This window comes from Nycticebus coucang, chromosome 9, assembly GCF_027406575.1.
Source record: "Nycticebus coucang isolate mNycCou1 chromosome 9, mNycCou1.pri, whole genome shotgun sequence".
Lineage (NCBI taxonomy): Eukaryota > Metazoa > Chordata > Mammalia > Primates > Lorisidae > Nycticebus > Nycticebus coucang.
The window spans coordinates 127,568,086-127,578,773 of record NC_069788.1 but is presented as its reverse complement, the minus strand read 5'-3'; positions in this window follow the sequence as shown (position 1 = coordinate 127,578,773).

The following is a 10,688-nucleotide window of genomic DNA, read 5'->3' as shown; positions in this document are numbered from 1 at the left end:
CTTTATTGCCTTCAGTAGAGTGCCATGATGTCACAGGACTCACAGCAACCTCTAGCTCTTGGGCTTCAGCAATTCTCCTGCCTCAGCCTCCCGAGCAGCTGGGACTACAGGCGCCCACCACAACACCCAGCTATTTTTTGGTTGCAGTTCAGCTGGGGCTGGGTTTGAACCCACCACCCTCAGAAGGGGCCGGCGCCCTACTCACTGAGCCACAGGCACCACCCTGTTTTATCTTGTTTTGAAACAGAATCTAACTTGTGACCCTTGGTAGAGTGCTGTGACATCACAGATCACAGCAACCTCAAATTCTTAGGCTCAATCAATTCTCTTGCCTCAGCCTCCCAAGTAGCTGAGACTACAGCCACTGTGCCTGGCTATTTTTAGAGATGGAGTCTTGCTCTTGCTCAGGCTGGTTTCGAAACTGTGAGCTCAGGCAGTCCACCCACCTCAGTCTCCCAGAGTGCTAGGATTACAGAAGTGAGCCACTGCACCCAGCTGGCATCTCATTTTAATTTGCAATTTTCCAATGACATATGATATGGAATATTTTTTCATATGCTTATTCATATTTTTTGCCCATCTTTTTTTGTAGACACCCTTTAGTAGTATTTTTTATATTTTTTGAGACAGAGTCTCACTATGTCACCGTCTATAGAGTGCTGTACCATCACAGCTCACAGCAACCTCAAACTCTTGGGCTTAATCGATTCTCTTGCCTCAGCCTCCCAAGTAGCTGGGACTACAGGCACCTTCCACAATGCCCAGCTATTTTTTTGTTGCAGTTTGGCCGGGGCCGGGTTTGAACCCGCCACCCTTGGTATATGGGGCCAATGCCCTACTCACTGAGCCACAGGCACTGCCCTGGACTTAAGAGTTCTTTTGTGGGAAAGTTTTTAACTTCAATTCCATTTATTTATATATATAGGGATAATTAGGTCATCTGTTTCTTGAGTGAGCTTTGGTAATTTGTGTCTTTCAAGGTATTTTTCTATTTCAGCTAAGCTGGGAAATTTATTGACATAAAAATATTCATGATATTCTCTTATTCTCTCGTTAATAGCTGTCAATACAATCTGTAGTGGTGCCACCACCCTTGTTTCTGTTGTTGGTAATTTGTGTCTTTCTATTTCATGATCTGGCTCGGTTTATCAATTTTATTGATATTCTCAAAGAACTAGATAGGTCCTTATTTTTGAAGCTCTTTGGAAGTCCATTGTGTTAAAAGCCTACTTTGCTGGAGCAGTACATGGCATATAGAAAGTACTCTAGTGATAATATTTGTTGAATGAACCAAAGAATAATTTTAAAAAATGAAACCACTAACTTCTCTTTATAGAGTCCTTTTACTAGGACTGTTTTGGACATCAGCCACTGGTCTTAGAAATGAAACTGGTCTCTCTTAGACACTAGCAATTCCCTTATCTCTTTATTCATGTCAATAGTTTAGTACTAAAACGATGTAACTCAGCAGAACCTTCTAAAGCCGAGCTAAACAAAAAGTATGAGGATGTGTCCCAAGAGAAAGGAGGTAAAGCAGGCGTCCAGCCAGGAGCCTGGAGACAGTAAAGAAAGTGGAGGCCGAAGACACAGTGAATCAGAGAAAGAGTAAAAAAAGTATAAAGCAGTAACCTTGGGATATTAAATAAGCAACTTAAACAAACAGGATCAAACAGTACAAACTCTGATAATGACAAATGAATGTCATACCCCAGGGTGACCATCCCAACCGTTACAGTAGAAGTCTCACCTTAAGAGCTCAATTTCAAAAAGGTATTTTAAAAATGCTCAGATATGAAAGGAAGAGCACATAAATTGGATTAAGTGAACTATGAAGAATACGATTTTATACTTAAAACTGAAAAATAAATACTAGGCCTACCGATCTCCCTACCTATCTTTAGATTTCTGGTCAGTTGAAGGAAACACAAAAGGGTCATGACATACCTGGGTGGGGAAAAGGAGAAGTCTCTTACTGTGTTCCACAGGTTAAAAAAAAAATCACTGCCTTGATTAACCTTCAGTTCTAGTCTCTGTACCAGCCAACAATATGATCTTAGATCTGCATGCCCCCTTTGCTTTTTTTTAATTAACATCCAAACTACACACATTTAAAGTATATATTTTTTTAATTTCCATATATATATTCAGCTATAAAACCAAAATAATGAATACATTCATCACCCCGAAGGTTTCTTTGGGCCCCTTTGTAATCTCTCTCTCCAATCCCACCCCTTTCACACACCCAGTGCCAAGTTTCCAGGGAGCCACTGATTTATTTTGTCTCTATAGATTAGTCTGTATCGTCTTGACATTTTCTTTTTTCTTTTTTTTTGTAGAGACAGAGTCTCACTTTATGGCCCTTGGTAGAGTGCCGTAGCCTCACACAGCTCACAGCAACCTCCAACTCCTGGGCTTAAGCGATTCTCTTGCCTCAGCCTCCCGAGTAGCTGGGACTACAGGCGCCCACCACAACGCCCGGCTATTTTCTGGTTGCAGTTTGGCCGGGGCCGGGTTTGAACCCGCCACCCTCGGTATATGGGGCTGGTGCCTTACTGACTGAGCCATAGGCGCTGCCCTGACATTTTTTTTTTTTTTTTTGAGATCTCAGAGTCTCAAGATGTCGTCTTAGGTAGAGTGCTGTGGCGCCACACCTCACAGCGACCTCCAACTCTTGGGCTTAAGTGATCCTGTTGCCTTAGCCTCCCAAGTAGCTGGGACTACAGGCGCCCGCCACAACACCTGGCTGTTTTTCTGCTGCATTTGTTGTTGTTTAGCTGGCCCGGGCCAGGTTCAAATCCGCCAGCCTCAGTGTATGTGGCCGGCGCCCTACTCACAAAACTACGGGCATCACCCTATTGTCTTGACTTTTATATAAATAGATTCATATAGTACATATTCTCTTTTTAAAAGTCCTGTTTCTTTCATTCAGCTTGACTATTTTGAGATTCATTTATTTTGTTGTCTTTATTGTCAGTTTATTCCTTTTTATTGTGGAGTTGTATTTCATTGTATGGCTACACCATAATTTACTTAACCATTTACCTGTTGATGAGCATTGTTATTTCCGTTTTATTCTATGTTAACGAAGCATGTGTGAACATCTGTTTTCATTTTTCTTGGGTAAGCACCTGGCAGTGGAATGGCTGGGTCCTGTGCCTGACTCTTTAAGAAACTAACAAAATTTTTGCAAAGTGCTTGTACCACTTTGTACTTTCTCTAGCAGGCTATGGGAGTTCCAGCTGTTCCACACTGTCTTCAACACTTACAGCCAAGAAGAATCGATGGGATCCAGGATTCCCTTATAATAAGATTTACAAGCACAGTTACTTAATAACTTTACTGATTGCACATGGGCAAATGACTTGTCAGTTTTCTTTTCGATACAGTAAAAGATTTTGATTCAAAATTTGTTTTTAATGATAGTTTTAGAGATATTTTAAAAGTTCTAAAGCTATTTTTGAAAGGATAATATTAATATTCAGATGGCTCAAAATATAAAAAACACAAATGACTACAATGAAAGTTCTCCCACCTCTATCACCGAGTTTCCTCTTCACAAAGGCAACCGTACCCTGCTATCAGTGCTATCAGTACTCTTCTACAGACATTGTATGCTTCCTCATTCTTTTCAGCTACATAGTATTCTATTTTATCCACCGACCACAATTTATTTAACTAGTTGCATACTGATAGCCATTTTGGTTAGTTCTCATTTTTATTACAAACTGTTCTACAACTAACAGCCTTATATACCATATATTCTCTTTTTTTTTTTTTTTGTAGGGACAGAGTCTCACTGTACCACCCTCGGTAGAGTGCCATGGCCTCACATGACTCACAGCAACCTCCAACTCCTGGGCTTAAGCGATTCTCTTGCCTCAGCCTCCGGAGTAGCTGGGACTACAGGCGCCCGCCACAATGCCCGGCTATTTTTTGGTTGCAGTTTGGCCGGGCCCGGGTTTGAACCTGCTACCCTCGGTATATGGGGCCAGCGCCCTACTCACTGAGCCACGGGCACCACCCTATTCCTTTTTTTTTTTTCTTTTTTGAGACAGAGCCTCAAGCTGTCACCTTGGGTAGAGTGCCATGACATCACAGCTCACAGCAACCTCCAACTCCTGGGCTCAAGCAATTCTCCTGCCTCCGCCTCCCAAGTAGCTGGGACTACAGGTGCCACAAGGCCTGGCCATTTTCTGGTTGCAGCCGTTGTTGTTTGGTGAGCCCTGGCTGGATTCGAACCTGCCAGCTCAGGTGTATGTGGCTGGCGCCTTAGCTGAGCCACACCATATATTCTTTTATACATGGGTGAGAATACCTACAGGATAAATTCCTAGAAGTGAAATTACTGGATCAAAGTATATGCACTTTTAATTTCAGTAGATATTACCAAAATACCCTCCACAAAGGTCCTCTAAATTTATGCTCGAATCAGTACTGAAAAAGTTTCAGAAAATGCTAGACTTTTGCATACCCTTTGATATAGTAATTCCACTTTTATGAATTTATGCTACAAAATGCTAAAGAATGGATGGTTCAAAGCAATAGCTAAATGTTGGTAACCTACACATCCAAAAAATAGGACTAGTAAGGTGTAATATACCATGGAGTCCAAGGTAGTCACTTAATACGTAGTAATTACTCATCACTGTGAACGAGTTCAGACTGTATGGTCAAGTGAAAAAGGTGCCTTTAAAACCAGTGTACTACATAACCTTATTTATTATTTTAAAAGTTATGGTGTTTAGGGTTGGGTGTGAATGTTCATGCCTATAATACCAGCACTTTGGGAGGTTGAGGTGGGAGGATCAGTTGAGGCCAGGAGTTCAAGACCAGTCTGGGTAACAAGAAGACCCTGTCACTACAAAAAATAAACAAATTAGCAAGGCGCACCACTGCTCCAGGTAGTCCTGGCTACTCAGGAGGCTAGGCAAGATCACTTGAGCCCAGAAGGTTTGGTACAGGTGCCCGCTATAACACCTGGTTATGTTTTGATTGTAGTTGTCATTTTTGTTTGACAGGCTAGGGCTGGATTCAAACCTGCCTGCTCCATTGTATGTGGCTGGTGCCCTAGCTGCTGAGCTACAGGCACTGAGCCATATACAGAAATTAAAAAAAAAAAAAAATATATATATATAGTTTAATAAGTTCTGGCATATGTACATGAAACTATCAATACAATCAAGATAATGAACATATTCATCACTCCCAAAGTTTCCCTACACTTTTTTTTTTTTGCAGTTTTGGTTGGGGCTGGGTTTGAACCCGTCACCTCTGGCATATGGGGCCAGCACCCTACTCCTTTGAGTCACAGGCGCCGCCCACTTTTTTCTTTTTTTGAGATAGAGTCTCAAGCTGTCCCCCTGGATAGAGTGCAATGACATCATACCTCACAGCAACCTCCAGTACTTGGGCTCAAGCGATTCTCTTGCCTGTTTTTCTTTTTTTTTTTTTGTAGAGACAGAGTCTCACTTTATGGCCCTTGGTAGAGTGCCGTGGCCTCACACAGCTCACGACAACCTCCAATTCCTGGGCTTAAGCAATTCTCTTGCCTCAGCCTCCTGAGTAGCTGGGACTATAGGCGCCCGCCACAACGCCTGGCTATTTTTTGGTTGCAGTTTGGCCGGGGTCGGGTTTGAACCCGCCGATATACAGAAATTTTTAATGCAGTCAGATTTAGTTTATGTTTTTAATCAAGGCAAGTTAATTTACTTTTTTGGCCAGGGCCGGGTTGGACCCGCCACCTCCAGTAAATGGGGCCTGTGCCCTACTCCTTGAGCCTCAGGCGCTGCCCTCAGAATAAGTTTAGATAGTAATAAACAAAAACTCTTTTTTTTTTTTGGTCAGAGTCTCACTCTGTCACTCTGGACAGAGTGGTGTCAGCCTAGCTGGGCTGAATGATCCTCTTGCCTCAGCCTCCCGAGCAGCTGTGACTTCAGGTGCCAGCCATAATGCCCAGCTAGTTTTTCCTCCCAGAGTGCTAGGATTACAGGCATGAGCCACTGTGCTCGGCTAAAAGACAACACTTGAAAACAGTTACTGCTTGGTGGGAAAGGGGTACCATCAAAAGAACACTCCCAGAAAAATCTGAGTGTATTTATAACTATCTTGTTAAAGCTTAGCTATCATGTTAAACAGAGGGCCTGGGCCTGTCCGGGAGACAATGACTAAAATATGGCAGAAGGGCAACTAGTATCTGGAGTGCACATAAAATACAAGTCAACCAGGGAAATCACTGCAATAAACAACAATTTTTTCACATACTAAAAAAAAAATATTTGTGCTGTTTTTCTCAAATTCAAATTTAACTAGGTATCCTGTGATCCTGTGTTTTTTGTTTTTTTTTTTTTTTTGAGACAGTCTCACTTTCTCATCCTGTGGCGTCACAGCTCACAGCAACCTCAAACTCTTGCGCGTCACAGCTCACAGCAACCTCAAACTCTTGGGCTTCAGCCTCCCAAGTAGCTGGGACTATTGGCATCTGCCAGAACACCCAGCTATTTTTAGAGAGGGGGTCCTGCTCTTGCTCAGGCTGGTCTTAAACTCCTGAGCTCGGGCAATCCACCTGCCTTTGCCTCCCAGAGGATCACAGGTATGAGCTACCGCACACCAGCCTAGTATCCTGTGTTATTTTTTTTTGAGACAAAGTCTCACTTTGTCACCCTCGTTAGAGTGCTGTAGCATTACAGCTCACAGCACCCTCAAACTCTTGGGCTTAAGCGATTCTCCTGCCTCTGCCTCCCAAATAGCTGGGACTACAGGTGCCCACCACAATGTCCAGCTATTTTTTGTTGTTGTTGCAGTTGTCATTGTTGTTTCAGCAGGCCTGCACCAGGTTCCAACCCGCCAGCCTGGGTGTATGTGGCCGGGCCCTACCCACTGAGCTATGGGTGTCGCCATGTCCTGTGTTTTTATTTGCTTGCCCTGATAACCCTCATCTGGTGAGACTCTTCGATCAGACGGTCTTGTTTAACATAACTTAGCCTTGAGAATAAATCCAATTACTTGTACGGAATCATTATATTCACAAGGAAGTTCCTTAAGCTCTTCACAATAAAATTTTTCTTTTTCTTTTTTTGGTTTTTGGCCAGGGCTGGGTTTGAACTTGCCACCTCCGGCATATGGGACCAGCGCCCTACTCCTTGAGCCACAGGTGCCCCCCCCCCCTTTTTTTTTTGGTTCACAATAAAATTTTTCAAAATGAATTCTGCACGATACAGATTATAAAATAATGATAGCTTTAAAATAAGTATAAATACCAAAATTATAAACACTGCCTTATTCCATTTAGAAAGATACATAATGGATCTGTTTGAATAAAAAAGGTTTCTTGTGCTTATCAACAAGGAAGATGTCATTTTATTCTGTATGAAATTTAAAGGACTAAAAAGTTCTGCTCTGTGAAAACACTAAGGACGTATTTGTTAGAAATTCCTCATTAGTGCAAACTCAATTCTAAGAGTCATTCGACCTTCACTACTGATGATGCCATGCGTACTGTCCTCTTATTGGAATGGGATAAAAGCATTATGTAACCACATGACAGGAATGGGAAGAAGGAACGTAACTCATAAATCTTAGACTATTTTAAGTTGAAGATGAGATTGGTAAACAAGTCTACTTTAACACTTCCCAAAGAATATTTTCACATCACTTTGTGAAAAGCAAAAAGAATCCTAAAGACCTTTCTTAAAATGCCTAGCTTCGCATAAGGATCACTAATAAAAACCCAGAAACAATAGCAATTGGAAGTATTTTTTTCTCAATTTAATTAAACAGATATTGACCACATTACTGCGTGTTGAATGCTGGACAAGGCACTTTGTGGGATACACCTGTGACTTAGGAGAACTTAAGAACTAATCGTCTGGTAAGGTCGAAGCACAAACACGCAAGTAAACATAAAACAAGATAAACTGTCGAATAAAATAACGCTGATTGAAAAGCTATCAAAACATGGCTCAGCACCTAAGCTCAGTGAGTAGGGTGCTGGCCACATATACCCAGGCCAGTGGGTTCGAGCTCGGCCCACGCCTGCTAAACTACAATGACAACTGCAACAAAAAATAGCCGAGCGTTGTGGTAGTCCCAGCTACTAGGGAGGCTGAGGAAAGAGACTTGCTTAAGCCCAAGAGTTAAAGGTTGCTGTAAGCTTTGATGCCACAGTACTCTACCGAGGGCAACATAGCGAGACTCTGTCTTTTTTTTTTTTGTCTTTTAAGAGACAGAGTCTCACTTTGTCGCCCTGGGTAGAGTGCCGTGGTGTCATAGCTCACAGCAACCTCCAACTCCTGGGCTTAGGCAATTCTCTTGCCTTAGCCTCCCAAGTAGCTGGGACTACAGGCACCCGCCACAACACCCAGTGATTTTTTTGTTGCAGTTTGGCCGAGGCCAGGTTCGAACACACCACCCTCAGTATATGGGGCCGGCGCCTTACTCCCTGAGCCACAGGCGTTGCCTGTGAAACTCTGTCTTATTTTTTATTACTTTTATTTTTTAGAGACAGAGTCTTACTCTGTCGTCCTCAGTAGAATGCCGTGGCGTCACAGCTCACCGCAACCTCCAGTTCTTGGGCTTAGGCGATTCTCTTGCCTCAGCCTCCTGAGTAACTGGGACTACAGGTGCCCACCATAACGCCAGCCTAGAGACTTTGTCTTAAAAAAAAAAAAAGAAAAGCTATCAAAACACTATCAAAACGGGTGGCGCCTGTGGCTCAAGGTGTAGGGCGCCGGTCTCATATGCCGGAGGTGGTGGGTTCAAACACAGCCCTGGCAAAAAACAAAAAAAAAAACAAAAAAAAACACTATCAAATCATAAAAGGCAATCTTCTGGTGGTGGTGAGGGGTCAGCAGAAAGCTCATGGAAAAGTGTCTCCTGAGACAGCTCTGGACAAAGTTAAGGATAAGACTGTTGGGAAAACAGAAGCAAGAGGCAGAGGTGGGCAGGTTCCAAGCTTGGGCAGTGCCTGAAGGGCTTTGCCTGACTGGGGTCCGGCCTCCGGTTTGCTCATGCCCTAGCTCATTTCTACCAATCTCTCCTCCTCTATGTGCTTCCTCCACTAGGTTCTTCCTGTCTCTCCTACCATTCCCCTAGGCAATTCATATTTCTCACTGGGGCTCAACTGTCTTGTCACTTCCTCCACAAAGCCTTTACAACCAGCCTTGCTTTTAAACTAGTCGAGCTCTGTATCAGTATCTCGTGGTGCACCATAACTTCATATGCTCATCACACCTATAGCTAAGAACTGTGAGTTTATTGTTTAACATCTACCTCATGAGTACACCTTGATGATGCACTCCATTCCAGGGAGAGAGAGAGATTTCTTTCTCGTTCACTGTAGTGGATCCTGGGCCTTAGCATAATGCTTGACACACAGAAGATAATCACTAAATTGCTGATGAATAAATGCTGATGATAGGTTTTATATGTGGCTGAATATAGTTTCAAATGCTTTTCACAATTTTGGTAGCTATAGTAAATTAGTTGCAAGGCTTATAAGAAAGGTACATAAGGATCTATCAGGGGTAGAACACAAATGTCCTAACGCTGTAATTGGGTAAATGAGGTGAAGGCTGTGTTGATTAGTAGGATGTCAGCACTCCAATGTGTACAAATAATCAACACATGGGAGCCCATAATGGCATAAACGTATTTATGATCTATGTATAAATCATTCATTAAAAAAAATAAAGAATAAAGGGAGTAGGAAAACTGTAACAAAACATGGAGCCCTTGTTATTGAAGAAAATAAAAGTGGAAAAATAAAAATACTATAAAACAAAACAAAACAAAAAACAAAAGGTACATAAGCAAATTAATAGGTTAATTCACATAGGTTTTCATAATTTAAAGCTATTTCATAGAAGACATAGTATGTGATGGTGTTTTAAAATATGCTAAGTATGATCGTATTTTTTAGTGAAAGGAAACTAGAAATTTAACAAAAAACAAACAATAAAAGCACACAATGGAATACTAAAATAGAAAGCTTTATAATCTTTGAATAACTGAATTTTTTGAGACAATTGTCATTTTGTCACCGTCAGTAGAGTGCTGTGGTGTCATGGCTCACAGCAGCCTCCAACTCTTGGGCTCAAGTGATTCTCTCGCCTCAGCCTCCCATGTAGCTGGGACCATAGACACCCACCATAACACCTGGCTTATTTTTTAGAGACGAGGTCTAGTTCTTGAACACATGAGCTCAGGCAATCCACCCACCTCAGCCTCCCAGAGTGCTAGGATTATAGGCGTGAATAACTGAATTTTATACAGAACACCTTCTATTATATTAAGAAGGATCTTACTTTTACTTTCTTAGTCACATGTAAGAAATAGCTATTCAAAGTGTAGCTAAACTCAATATCCCCAATATATGAATCATCATACCTAGTCAATATTCATTTAATTTTATAATCCTTTCCAACCTCAAAATAAAAGCATTTTAACAATGTCTAGGGTGGCACCTGTGGCTCAGTGAGTAGGGCGCCGGCCCCATGTACCGAGGGTGGCGGGTTCAAACCCAGCCCCTGCTGAACTGCAACCAAAAAATAGCCAGGCATTGTGGTGGGTGCCTGTAGTCCCAGCTGCTAGGGAGGCAGGAGAATCGCGGAAGCCCAAGAGCTAGAGGTTGCTGTGAGTCCTGTGACATCATGGCACTCTACCGAGGGTGGTAAAGTGAGACTCTGTCTCTA